Genomic DNA, 13513 nt, shown 5'->3' on the forward strand with positions numbered 1-13513 from the left:
ACACTTCACTTCCTCCAGTTTTTCTCCATTCAAACTCACCTCCCAATTGACTTGACCCTCAACCCTACTGTACCTAATAACCTTGCTCTTATTCACATTTACTCTTAACTTTCTTCTTCCACACACTTTACCAAACTCAGTCACCAGCTTCTGCAGTTTCTCCCATGAATCAGCCACCAGCGCTGTATCATCAGCGAACAACAACTGACTCACTTCCCAAGCTCTCTCATCCCCAACAGACTTCATACTTGCCCCTCTTTCCAAAACTCTTGCATTTACCTCCCTAACAACCCCATCCATAAACAAATTAAACAACCATGGAGACATCACACACCCCTGGCGCAAACCTACATTCACTGAGAACCAATCACTTTCCTCTCTTCCTACACGTACACATGCCTTACATCCTCGATTAAAACTTTTCACTGCTTCTAACAACTTTCCTCCCACACCATATATTCTTAATACCTTCCACAGAGCATCTCTATCAACACTATCATATGCCTTCTCCAGATCCATAAATGCTACATACAAATCCATTTGCTTTTCTAAGTATTTCTCACATACATTCTTCAAAGCAAACACCTGATCCACACATCCTCTACCACTTCTGAAACCACACTGCTCTTCCCCAATCTGATGCTCTGTACATGCCTTCACCCTCTTAATCAATACCCTCCCATATAATTTACCAGGAATACTCAACAAACTTATACCTCTGTAATTTGAGCACTCACTCTTATCCCCTTTGCCTTTGTACAATGGCACTATGCACGCATTCCGCCAATCCTCAGGCACCTCACCATGAGTCATACATACATTAAATAACCTTACCAACCAGTCAACAATACAGCCACCCCCTTTTTTAATAAATTCCACTGCAATACCATCCAAACCTGCTGCCTCGCCGGCTTTCATCCTCCGCAAAGCTTTCACTACCTCTTCTCTGTTTACCAAATCATTTTCCCTAACCCTCTCACTTTGCACACCACCTCGACCAAAACACCCTATATCTGCCACTCTATCATCAAACACATTCAACAAACCTTCAAAATACTCACTCCATCTCCTTCTCACATCACCACTACTTGTTTTCACCTCCCCATTTGCGCCCTTCACTGAAGTTCCCATTTGCTCCCTTGTCTTACATATATATATATATATATATATATATATATATATATATATATATATATATATATATATATATATATATATATATATATATATATATATATATATATGTATGTATATCTGGAAAGGCAAAAACATGTACGTTTGAGGGAATAGTAGTCCCAACAATATTATATGGATGCATGGCATAGGATATAGGATAGGGATGTATGGAGAAGGGTGGATGTGTTGGATATAAAATGTGGTTTGATTGAGTGAGTAATGAATGGTTAAGAGTGATGTGTCGTAATAAAAAAGTGTGTTGAAAGAGCAGAAGAGGGTGTGCTGAAATTGTTTGGACATATGGAGAGAATGAGTGAGGAAATGGAGATGGAGGGATGGAGTGAAAAAGATTTTCAGTGATTAGGGCTTGAACATGAAGGTTGGTGAAACGCGTGTATGGGACAGTGAACTGGAGCGATGTGGTATACTGGGGTGCTGGGAATGGACTAAATTAGGGCATGTGAAATGTCTGGGGTAAACCATGGAAAGTTCTGTGGGGCCTGGATGTGGACAGGGAGCTGTGGCAATCAAGTATGAAAGAAAGGAAAACGGAAAATATTTTCTCATACGTGACTGCATGTATGAGAGCTTTGGAATGTCATGGGATGCAAAGGGAATGAGTTGTAGAGTGGCAGAGCAGATAATGTCCTCTCTCTTTCCTGTGTGTAAAGAGTTTAGGTATATGTACAATGAAATCACATCAAGAAAATACACAATCATCATATATTTGAATGAATAAGGAGGATGCATACTGCCACCTTGGTCCACTCATCACCCTCCTACACCAGTATTAAGGAAAGTTTACCCCATTTTTGCGTAATTTCTTCATTGATATGTGATATAGAGATATTCTGAGATTCAACATATCTCAAGACGCTTCATGCCTACAATGCAATCATTACAGTTAAGACACCCAACACTTAATACAAAATTGCCCTGCACTGTGCCCACATTGATACATATGCAACATCACTACTTTTTATGATCTGTAGTCCCACCCAGTGAACTTGCCCAGCTTCCTGAGCACTGTGACTTTTGGCACGAAATTCATATTTCTCTGCAGATTATGACAAGATATTAATATTGTACTATAAAATTGTCACCGTCTTGAAGTTCAAAATGCCTACCATATACATGAATGGAAATGTTATAGTTTAACTAACTACTCCTGAAAATGTTGGTGAAGCCACCAAAATCAACCCTTAAATCTAAAGCTTTGACAAATATAGTGCTCACTGATGATAGCCATTTTGAAGTAACATTTTGAATGATGATGCTAGTTGCACTTAACAAATCAATTTGGTGTGCTGGGTTAAAAAGTAAAAAGCAGTTGAAAGTGAAGAAGGCTGTGGCATAGATTAAGGATGTGTTTCAGTGATTTTTGTAGGATTTGAGTATTATCATTATTTTCTCATACTTGATCGCTGTTTCCTGCATTAGAGAGGTAGTGCCAGGAAACACTTGCATACACACACATACATATATATGTATATATACTTATACCTACAAACATCCCTGGGGATAGGGGAGAAAGAATACTTCCCATGTATTCCCTGCGTGTCGTAGAAGGCGACTTAAAGGGAAGGGCGTGGGGGGCTGGAAATCCTCCCTTTTTTTTTTTTTTTTTTTTTCCCAAAGAAGGAACAGAAAAGGGGGCCAGATGAGGATATTCCCTCAAAGGCCCAGTCCTCTGTTCTTAACGCTGCCTCACTAACGTGGGAAATGGCGAGTAGTATGAAGAAGAAAGACCTACAAACACATGTACATATTAATACTTACTGCCTTCATCCATTTTTGATGCCACCCCGCCTGATAGAAAGCATCATAATTGCATAAAGGATAAGAAAGAAGGTAACACATGCACCTTATTCTCCCCCACACCCGATCACCTCCCTGTGTCGGCAAGGTAGAGCTAGGAAACAGATGAAGAGAGGCCACATCCACTCACATTCATTCTCTAGCTGTCATGTGTAATGCACCAAAATCACAGCTTCCAACCCACTCCCAGGCCCCACAAACCTTTCCATGGTTTAGCCCAGACAGTTCACATGCCCTGGTTTAGTCCATTGACAGCAAATCGATCCCAGTGTACTACATTGTTCCAATTACTCTTTTCCATGCACACCTTTCACCCTCCTGCTTGTTCAGGCCCTGATCGCTCAGAATCTTTTTCACTTCATCCTTTCACCTCAATTTTGGTCTGCTTCTCCTTGATCCCTTCACTTCTGATGCTCATATCCTCTTTGTGAACCTTTCTTCACTCATTCTCTCCATATGGCCAAATCATTTCAGCACACTCTCTTCTGCTTTCTCAACACACTTTTTATTACCATATAGGGGAGAAAGAATACTTCCCACGTATTCCCTGCGTGTCGTAGAAGGCGACTAAAAGGGGAGGGAGCGGGGGGCTGGAAATCCTCCCCTCTCATTTTTTTTTTAATTTTCCAAGGGAAGGAGCAGAGGGGGGGGGGGTGAGGATTTTCCCTCTGGGGCCCGGTCCTCTGTTCTTAACGCTACCTCGCTAATGCGGGAAATGGCGAATAGTATGAAAGAAAGAAAAAATGTATGTATATATATCCCTGGGGATATGGGAGAGAGAATACTTCCTACGTATTCCCTGCGTGTCGTAGAAGGCGACTAAAAGGGGAGGGAGCGGGGGGCTGGAAATCCTCCCCTCTCACTTTTTTTTTTTAATTTTCCAAAAGAGGGAACAGAGAAGGGGCCCAGGTGAGGATATTCCCTCAAGGGCCCAGTCCTCTGTTCTTAACGCTACCTCGCTAATGCGGGAAATGGCGAATAGTATGAAAGAAAGAAAAAATGTATGTATATATATCCCTGGGGATATGGGAGAGAGAATACTTCCTACGTATTCCCTGCGTGTGGTAGAAGGTTACCAAAAGGGGAGGGAGCGGGGGGCTGGAAATCCTCCCCTCTCTATTTTTTTTTGATTTTCCAAAAGAAGGAACAGAGAAGGGGGCCAGGTGAGGATATTCCCTCAAAGGCCCAGTCCTCTGTTCTTAACGCTACCTCGCTAATGCGGGAAATGGCGAATAGTTTGAAAGAAAGAAAATATATATATAAATATATATATATATATATATATATATATATATATATTGCATCTGTACTGGGTTTAATAGCTGCCACGTTGCTTCAACCCCTTAGGGTATCGAACCGGGCACAAAGAGAGGCAAAGCTCAGATATACACTGTCAGTATTATTGTGTTTTCCTCAAACTCATGGAAGAATTTCCTGTTGAGTGTTGCAAGTAGAAAGCCACACATATTCCACATTTACTTTGAAGGTGAACGCATTGACTTTGTTTTTTTTGTGTTGCATGTAGAAAGCCACACATATTCCACATATGGAAGGTGAGTGCACTGATTTTTTTGTTTTTGTGTTACATATGAAACACAAGGCATATCGCTCATCACTATTGAAGAAGAGTTCATTGGGTGTTTATGTGTTTTTGTGTTACATATAAAACACCAGACATATTCCTCATTAACTCTGAAAATACGTTCAGTGATTTTGTGCTATTGTGTTACATATGGGAAAACAAGACCTATGTTGTGTTATGGTGTTACATATGGGAAAACAAGACTTACCTTGTGTTATTGTGTTACATGTGGGAAAACTAGACCTACCTTGTGTTATTGTGTTACTTGTGGAAAAACAAGATCTACCTTGTGTTATTGTGTTACATGTGGGAGAACTAGTTCTACCTTGTGTTATTGTGTTACATGTGGGAGAACTAGTCCTACCTTGTGTTATTGTGTTAAATGTGGGAGAACTAGTCCTACCTTGTGTTATTGTGTTACATATGGGAAAACAAGACTTACCTTGTGTTATTGTGTTACATGTGGGAAAACTAGACCTACCTTGTGTTATTGTGTTACATGTGGGAAAACTAGACCTACCTTGTGTTATTGTGGATTTTGAACCAATGGATTTCTGTGTTCGAGAAGACACAGGTTATGACCCAATTGGAGACGGTCGCTAAGACATAGGGTCAAACCAATTTTTCCTCCTACTCTGCTACACAAGTTATGTTTTAACCCCCCCCACACCTCTCTCTCTCTCTCTCTCTCTCTCTCTCTCTCTCTCTCTCTCTCTCTCTCTCTCTCTCTCTCTCTCTCTCTCTCTCTCTCTCTCTCTCTCTCTCTCTCTGTCAGTGTCTCTCTCTCTCTCTCTCTCTGTCAGTCTCTCTCTCTCTCTCTCTCTCTCTCTCTCTCTCTCTCTCTCTCTGTCTGTCAGTCTGTCTGTCTGTCTCTCTCTCTCTCTCTCTCTCTCTCTCTCTCTCTCTCTCTCTCTCTCTCTCTCTCTCTCTCTCTCTCTCTCTCTCTCTCTCTCTCTCTCTCTCTCTGTCTGTCAGTCTGTCTGTCAGTCTGTCTGTCTGTCTGTCTGTCTGTCTCTCTCTCTCTCTCTCTCTCTCTCTCTCTCTCTCTCTCTCTCTCTCTCTCTCTCTCTCATCCTACTCCACGAAACCCCTCTCACGCATCCTGCACAAGTAAATTCGTGGCTGTGTCTTCGTCAAACCCGTTAGTGTTGCCTGGGGCCTCCTGCACATCGCCCTGGCCCAGAGTGGCACATCTGCACACAGTGTGGGTGAACTTAATTCGAGAAGCTTTGCGTGGGTTCGCATCCTCTTGACGTGCCCTTTTGCGAATTTCGGAGCGAGAGAGATCCCTTCCTTGTTGTTCTAGAATACATCCATGTTGTCCTAGAATACATTCATGCTGTCCTAGAATACATCCATTCTCTTTAGGATTTATTCATTTTTCTACGTTAATTATATATATATATATATATATATATATATATATATATATATATATATATATATATATATATATGAATATATATATATATATATATATATATATATACATATATATATATATATATATATATATATATATATATATATATATATATATATATATATATATATATATATATATATGTATATATATATATATATATATATATATATATATATATATGGGAGCGGGGGGCTGGAAATCCTCCCCTCTCGTTTTTTTTTTAATTTTCCAAAAGAAGGAACAGAGAATTGGGCCAGGTGAGGGTATTCCCTCAAAGGCCCAGTCCTCTGTTCTGAACGCTACCTCGCTAATGCGGGAAATGGCGAATAGTTTGAAAGAAAAAGAAAGATATATATATATATATATATATATATATATATATATATATATATATATATATATATATATATATATATATATATATATATATATTTATATATATATATATATATAAATATATATATATATTTTTTTTTTTTTTTTTTTTTTTTTTTTTTTTTATACTTTGTCGCTGTCTCCCGCGTTTGCGAGGTAGCGCAAGGAAACAGACGAAAGAAATGGCCCAACCCCCCCCCCCCCCCCATACACATGTATATACATACGTCCACACACGCAAATATACATACCTACACAGCTTTCCATGGTTTACCCCAGACGCTTCACATGCCCTGATTCAATCCACTGACAGCACGTCAACCCCGGTATACCACATCGCTCCAATTCACTCTATTCCTTGCCCTCCTTTCACCCTCCTGCATGTTCAGGCCCCGATCACACAAAATCTTTTTCACTCCATCTTTCCACCTCCAATTTGGTCTCCCTCTTCTCCTCGTTCCCTCCACCTCCGACACATATATCCTCTTGGTCAATCTTTCCTCACTCATTCTCTCCATGTGCCCAAACCACTTCAAAACACCCTCTTCTGCTCTCTCAACCACGCTCTTTTTATTTCCACACATCTCTCTTACCCTTACGTTACTCACTCGATCAAACCACCTCACACCACACATTGTCCTCAAACATCTCATTTCCAGCACATCCATCCTCCTGCGCACAACTCTATCCATAGCCCACGCCTCGCAACCATACAACATTGTTGGAACCACTATTCCTTCAAACATACCCATTTTTGCTTTCCGAGATAATGTTCTCGACTTCCACACATTCTTCAAGGCCCCCAGAATTTTCGCCCCTTCCCCCACCCTATGATCCACTTCCGCTTCCATGGTTCCATCCGCTGCCAGATCCACTCCCAGATATCTAAAACACTTCACTTCCTCCAGTTTTTCTCCATTCAAACTCACCTCCCAATTGACTTGACCCTCAACCCTACTGTACCTAATAACCTTGCTCTTATTCACATTTACTCTTAACTTTCTTCTTCCACACACTTTACCAAACTCAGTCACCAGCTTCTGCAGTTTCTCACATGAATCAGCCACCAGCGCTGTATCATCAGCGAACAACAACTGACTCACTTCCCAAGCTCTCTCATCCCCAACAGACTTCATACTTGCCCCTCTTTCCAAAACTCTTGCATTCACCTCCCTAACAACCCCATCCATAAACAAATTAAACATATATACATATATATACATATATAAACATATATATAAGACATATATATATATATATATATATATATATATATATATATATATATATATATATATATATATATATATATATATATATATATATATATATATATATATATATATATATATATATATATATATATATTTATATATATATATATATATATATCCTTCTTTTGGAAAATTTAAAAAAAAAAAAAAAATTTTCCAAAAGAAGGAACAGAGAAGGGGGCCATATGAGGATATTCCCTCAAAGGCCCAGTCCTCTGTTCTTAACGCTACCTCGCTAATGCGGGAAATGGCGAATAGTATGAAAAAAAAAAAAAAAAAAAAAAATATATATATATATATATATATATATATATATATATATATATATATATATATATATATATATATATATATATATATATATATATATATATATATATATATATATATATATATATTTATATATATATATATATATATATATATATATATATATATATATATATATATATATATACTTATATATATATATATATATATATATATATATATATATATATATATATATATATATATATATATATATATATATATATATATATATACTTATATATATATATATATATATATATATATATATATATATATATATATATATATATATATATATATATATATATATATATATATATATATATATATATGTCTTTATTTATTTATTTGATTATTTTTTTCCAAGAGAAGGAACGGAGAAGGGGGCCAGGTGAGGATATTCCTTCTGAGGCCCAGTCCTCTGTTCTTAACGCTACCTCGCTAACGCGGGAAATGGCGAATAATTTAAAAGAAAAGAAAAAAAAAATATATATATATATATATATATATATATATATATATATATATATATATATATATATATATATATATATATATATATATATAACCTAGCCTAAGCCAAATACCCAATTAATCAACCATGAGAGGATGAACAGCTGGGTGGACTGTGGACCGACTACCTTGACCAAACTATGAGCCTCTGCGGGTCTCGAGGCCCCCGGGGAGAGGGCTAACCACTACACCACGAAGGTGCTCGAGAAACAGTCGGTCCCTCGCCGTTTCCTTCCCCTCGACTGGGGCGCCTACAGCGCTCCTCCAGTAGCAGGGGCTGGCTGGAGAGAGTAAGCATCGCTCATGTAGCATACACATCTGCAGGAGATGAAAACTATCAACCATCAGTATTTTAGCGGGAGTCAGCGAGAGGAGGAGAGGGTGTGTTCTCATCGCTCCAAGCTGTCTTGAGTTTGCATTTTATCACGCATGGGGTACACACACACACACACACACACACACACACACACACACACACACACACACACACAACCCTGAATCCGTGGCGGACGCTCGCTCAGAAAATACTGAGGTGTTTGAGAGAACTTTTCTCTTGTAAGTGAGTTTACCAGTGAGGATTAACCCTCTTTTTTTCCCCGTTTGTTTGTTTCTCTTACATTCCGATTTCTTTCCTCCTGTGTGGAGTAAGAGTACGTCTGTTAACGGGTAAAAGTTGTGCTGGTAAATGATTTCACGGAAGGATCTGCCCGCTGTGATATGGTGTACGGAGGAAGAGGAAAGGGTCTGAGGGTTCTATGATAGTTTGATGTGTTGCGTACGTACGTACAGTACGTTACACACATATATATATATATATATATATATATATATATATATATATATATATATATATATATATATATATATATATATATAGAGTTGATAGAGATGCTCTGTGGAAGGTATTAAGAATATATGGTGTGGGAGGAAAGTTGTTAGAAGCAGTGAAAAGTTTTTATCGAGGATGTAAGTCATGTGTACGTGTAGGAAGAGAGGAAAGTGATTGGTTCTCAGTGAATGTAGGTTTGCGGCAGGGGAGTGTGATGTCTCCATGGTTGTTTAATTTGTTTATGGATGGGGTTGTTAGGGAGGTAAATGCAAGAGTTTTGGAAAGAGGGGCAAGTATGAAGTCTGTTGGGGATGAGAGAGCTTGGGAAGTGAGTCAGTTGTTGTTCGCTGATGACACAGCGCTGGTGGCTGATTCATGCGTGAAACTGCAGAAGCTGGTGACTGAGTTTGGTAAAGTGTGTGGAAGAAGAAAGTTAAGAGTAAATGTGAATAAGAGCAAGGTTATTAGGTACAGTAGGGTTGAGGGTCAAGTCAATTGGGAGGTGAGTTTGAATGGAGAAAAACTGGAGGAAGTGAAGTGTTTTAGATATCTGGGAGTGGATCTGGCAGCGGATGGAACCATGGAAGCGGAAGTGGATCATAGTGTGGGGGAGGGGGCGAAAATTCTGGGGGCCTTGAAGAATGTGTGGAAGTCGAGAACATTATCTCGGAAAGCAAAAATGGGTATGTTTGAAGGAATAGTGGTTCCAACAATGTTGTATGGTTGCGAGGCGTGGGCTATGGATAGAGTTGTGCGCAGGAGGATGGATGTGCTGGAAATGAGATGTTTGAGGACAATGTGTGGTGTGAGGTGGTTTGATCGAGTGAGTAACGTAAGGGTAAGAGAGATGTGTGGAAATAAAAAGAGCGTGGTTGAGAGAGCAGAAGAGGGTGTTTTGAAGTGGTTTGGGCACATGGAGAGGATGAGTGAGGAAAGATTGACCAAGAGGATATATGTGTCGGAGGTGGAGGGAACAAGGAGAAGAGGGAGACCAAATTGGAGGTGGAAAGATGAAGTGAAAAAGATTTTGTGTGATCGGGGCCTGAACATGCAGGAGGGTGAAAGGAGGGCAAGGAATAGAGTGAATTGGAGCGATGTGGTATACCGGGGCTGACGTGCTGTCAGTGGATTGAATCAAGGCATGTGAAGCGTCTGGGGTAAACCATGGAAAGCTGTTTAGGTATGTATATTTGCGTGTGTGGACGTATGTATATACATGTGTATGGGGGGGGTTGGGCCATTTCTTTCGTCTGTTTCCTTGCGCTACCTCGCAAACGCGGGAGACAGCGACAAAGTATAAAAAAAAATATATATATATATATATATATATATATATATATATATATATATATATATATATATATATATATATATATATATATTATCCCTGGGGATAGGGGAGAAAGAATACTTCTCACGTATTCCCTGCGTGTCGTAGAAGGCGACTAAAAGGGAAGGAAGCGGGGGGCTGGAAATCCTCCCCTCTCGTTTTTAATTTTCCAGAAGAAGGAACAGAGAAGGGGGCCAAGTGAGGATATTCCCTCAAAGGCTCAGTCCTCTGTTCTTAACGCTACCTCGCTATCCTTTTTTTTCCCAAAAGAAGGATATATATATATATATATATATATATATATATATATATATATGGTGTTTTTGACAAGAAAATAGTGAAGTTGGAGAAAAATGTAGCTTAGACATTGAAGCTTATTGACACAGTGGTGAAATTGATGAGAACTGCTATTGACGTTTGTGTGAATAAATTGTACATTTCCTTTTCCATAGCCAGAGGTTGAACCATTATGTGACATTCATTTTTTTTTTTTTTTCTCATTCATTTCAAGCTAAAAGTTTGTTTCTAAATTGTTCTTACATTTTTCATATGTATATATATGTATGTGTGTGTGTGTGTGTGTGTATGTGCATATGTGTGTGTGTGTGTGTGTGTGTGTATATGTATATATATATGTATATTATCCCTGGGGATAGGGGTGAAAGAATACTTCCCACGTATTCCTCGCGTGTCGTAGAAAGCGACTAGAGGGGACGGGAGCGGGGGGCCGGAAATCCTCCCCTCCTTGTATTAACTTTCTAAAATGGGAAACAGAAGAAGGAGTCACGCGGGGAGTGATCATCCTCCTCGAAGGCTCAGAGTGGGGTGCCTAAATGTGTGTGGATGTAACCAAGATGTGAAAAAAGGAGAGATAGGTAGTATGTTTGAGGAAAGGAACCTGGATGTTTTGGCTCTGAGTGAAACGAAGCTCAAGGGTAAAGGGGAAGAGTGGTTTGGAAATGTCTGGGGAGTGAAGTCAGGGGTTAGTGAGAGGACAAGAGCAAGGGAAGGAGTAGCAATACTCCTGAAACAGGAGTTGTGGGAGTATGTGATAGAATGTAAGAAAGTAAATTCTCGATTAATATGGGTAAAATTGAAAGTTGATGGAGAGAGGTGGGTGATTATTGGTGCATATGCACCTGGGCATGAGAAGAAAGATCATGAGAGGCAAGTGTTTTGGGAGCAGCTAAATGAGTGTGTTAGCGGTTTTGATGCACGAGACCGGGTTATAGTGATGGGTGATTTGAATGCAAAGGTGAGTAATGTGGCAGTTGAGGGAATAATTGGTATGCATGGGGTGTTCAGTGTTGTAAATGGAAATGGTGAAGAGCTTGTAGATTTATGTGCTGAAAAAGGACTGATGATTGGGAATACCTGGTTTAAAAAGCGAGATATACATAAGTATACTTATGTAAGTAGGAGAGATGGCCAGAGAGCGTTATTGGATTACGTGTTAATTGACAGGCGTGCGAAAGAGAGACTTTTGGATGTTAATGTGCTGAGAGGTGCAACTGGAGGGATGTCTGATCATTATCTTGTGGAGGCTAAGGTGAAGATTAGTATGGGTTTTCAGAAAAGAGGAGTGAATGTTGGGGTGAAGAAGGTGGTGAGAGTAAGTGAGCTTGGGAAGGAGACCTGTGTGGGGAAGTACCAGGAGAGACTGTGTACAGAATGGAAAAAGGTGAGAACAATGGAAGTAAGGGGAGTCGGGGAGGAATGGGATGTATTTAGGGAATCAGTGATGGATTGCGCAAAAGATGCTTGTGGCATGAGAAGAGTGGGAGGTGGGCTGTTTAGAAAGGGTAGTGAGTGGTGGGATGAAGAAGTAAGAGTATTAGTGAAAGAGAAGAGAGAGGCATTTGGACGATTTTTGCAGGGAAAAAATGCAATTGAGTGGGAGAAGTATAAAAGAAAGAGACAGGAGGTCAAGAGAAAGGTGCAAGAGGTGAAAAAAAGGGCAAATGAGAGTTGGGGTGAGAGACTATCAGTAAATTTTAGGGAGAATAAAAAGATGTTCTGGAAGGAGGTAAATAGGGTGCGTAAGACAAGGGAGCAAATGGGAACTTCAGTGAAGGGCGTAAATGGGGAGGTGATAACAAGTAGCGGTGATGTGAGAAGGAGATGGAATGAGTATTTTGAAGGTTTGTTGAATGTGTCTGATGACAGAGTGGCAGATATAGGGTGTTTTGGTCGAGGTGGTGTGCAAAGTGAGAGGGTTAGGGAAAATGATTTGGTAAACAGAGAGGAGGTAGTAAAAGCTTTGCGGAAGATGAAAGCCGGCAAGGCAGCAGGTTTGGATGGTATTGCAGTGGAATTTATTAAGAAAGGGGGTGACTGTATTGTTGACTGGTTGGTAAGGTTATTTAATGTATGTATGACTCATGGTGAGGTGCCTGAGGATTGGCGGAATGCGTGCATAGTGCCATTGTACAAAGGCAAAGGGGATAAGAGTGAGTGCTCAAATTACAGAGGTATAAGTTTGTTGAGTATTCCTGGTAAATTATATGGGAGGGTATTGATTGAGAGGGTGAAGGCATGTACAGAGCATCAGATTGGGGAAGAGCAGTGCGGTTTCAGAAGTGGTAGAGGATGTGTGGATCAGGTGTTTGCTTTGAAGAATGTATGTGAGAAATACTTAGAAAAGCAAATGGATTTGTATGTAGCATTTATGGATCTGGAGAAGGCATATGATAGAGTTGATAGAGATGCTCTGTGGAAGGTATTAAGAATATATGGTGTGGGAGGCAAGTTGTTAGAAGCAGTGAAAAGTTTTTATCGAGGATGTAAGGCATGTGTACGTGTAGGAAGAGAGGAAAGTGATTGGTTCTCAGTGAATGTAGGTTTGCGGCAGGGGTGTGTGATGTCTCCATGGTTGTTT

Source organism: Panulirus ornatus, chromosome 49, assembly GCF_036320965.1.
Source record: "Panulirus ornatus isolate Po-2019 chromosome 49, ASM3632096v1, whole genome shotgun sequence".
Classification (NCBI taxonomy): Eukaryota; Metazoa; Arthropoda; class Malacostraca; order Decapoda; family Palinuridae; genus Panulirus; species Panulirus ornatus.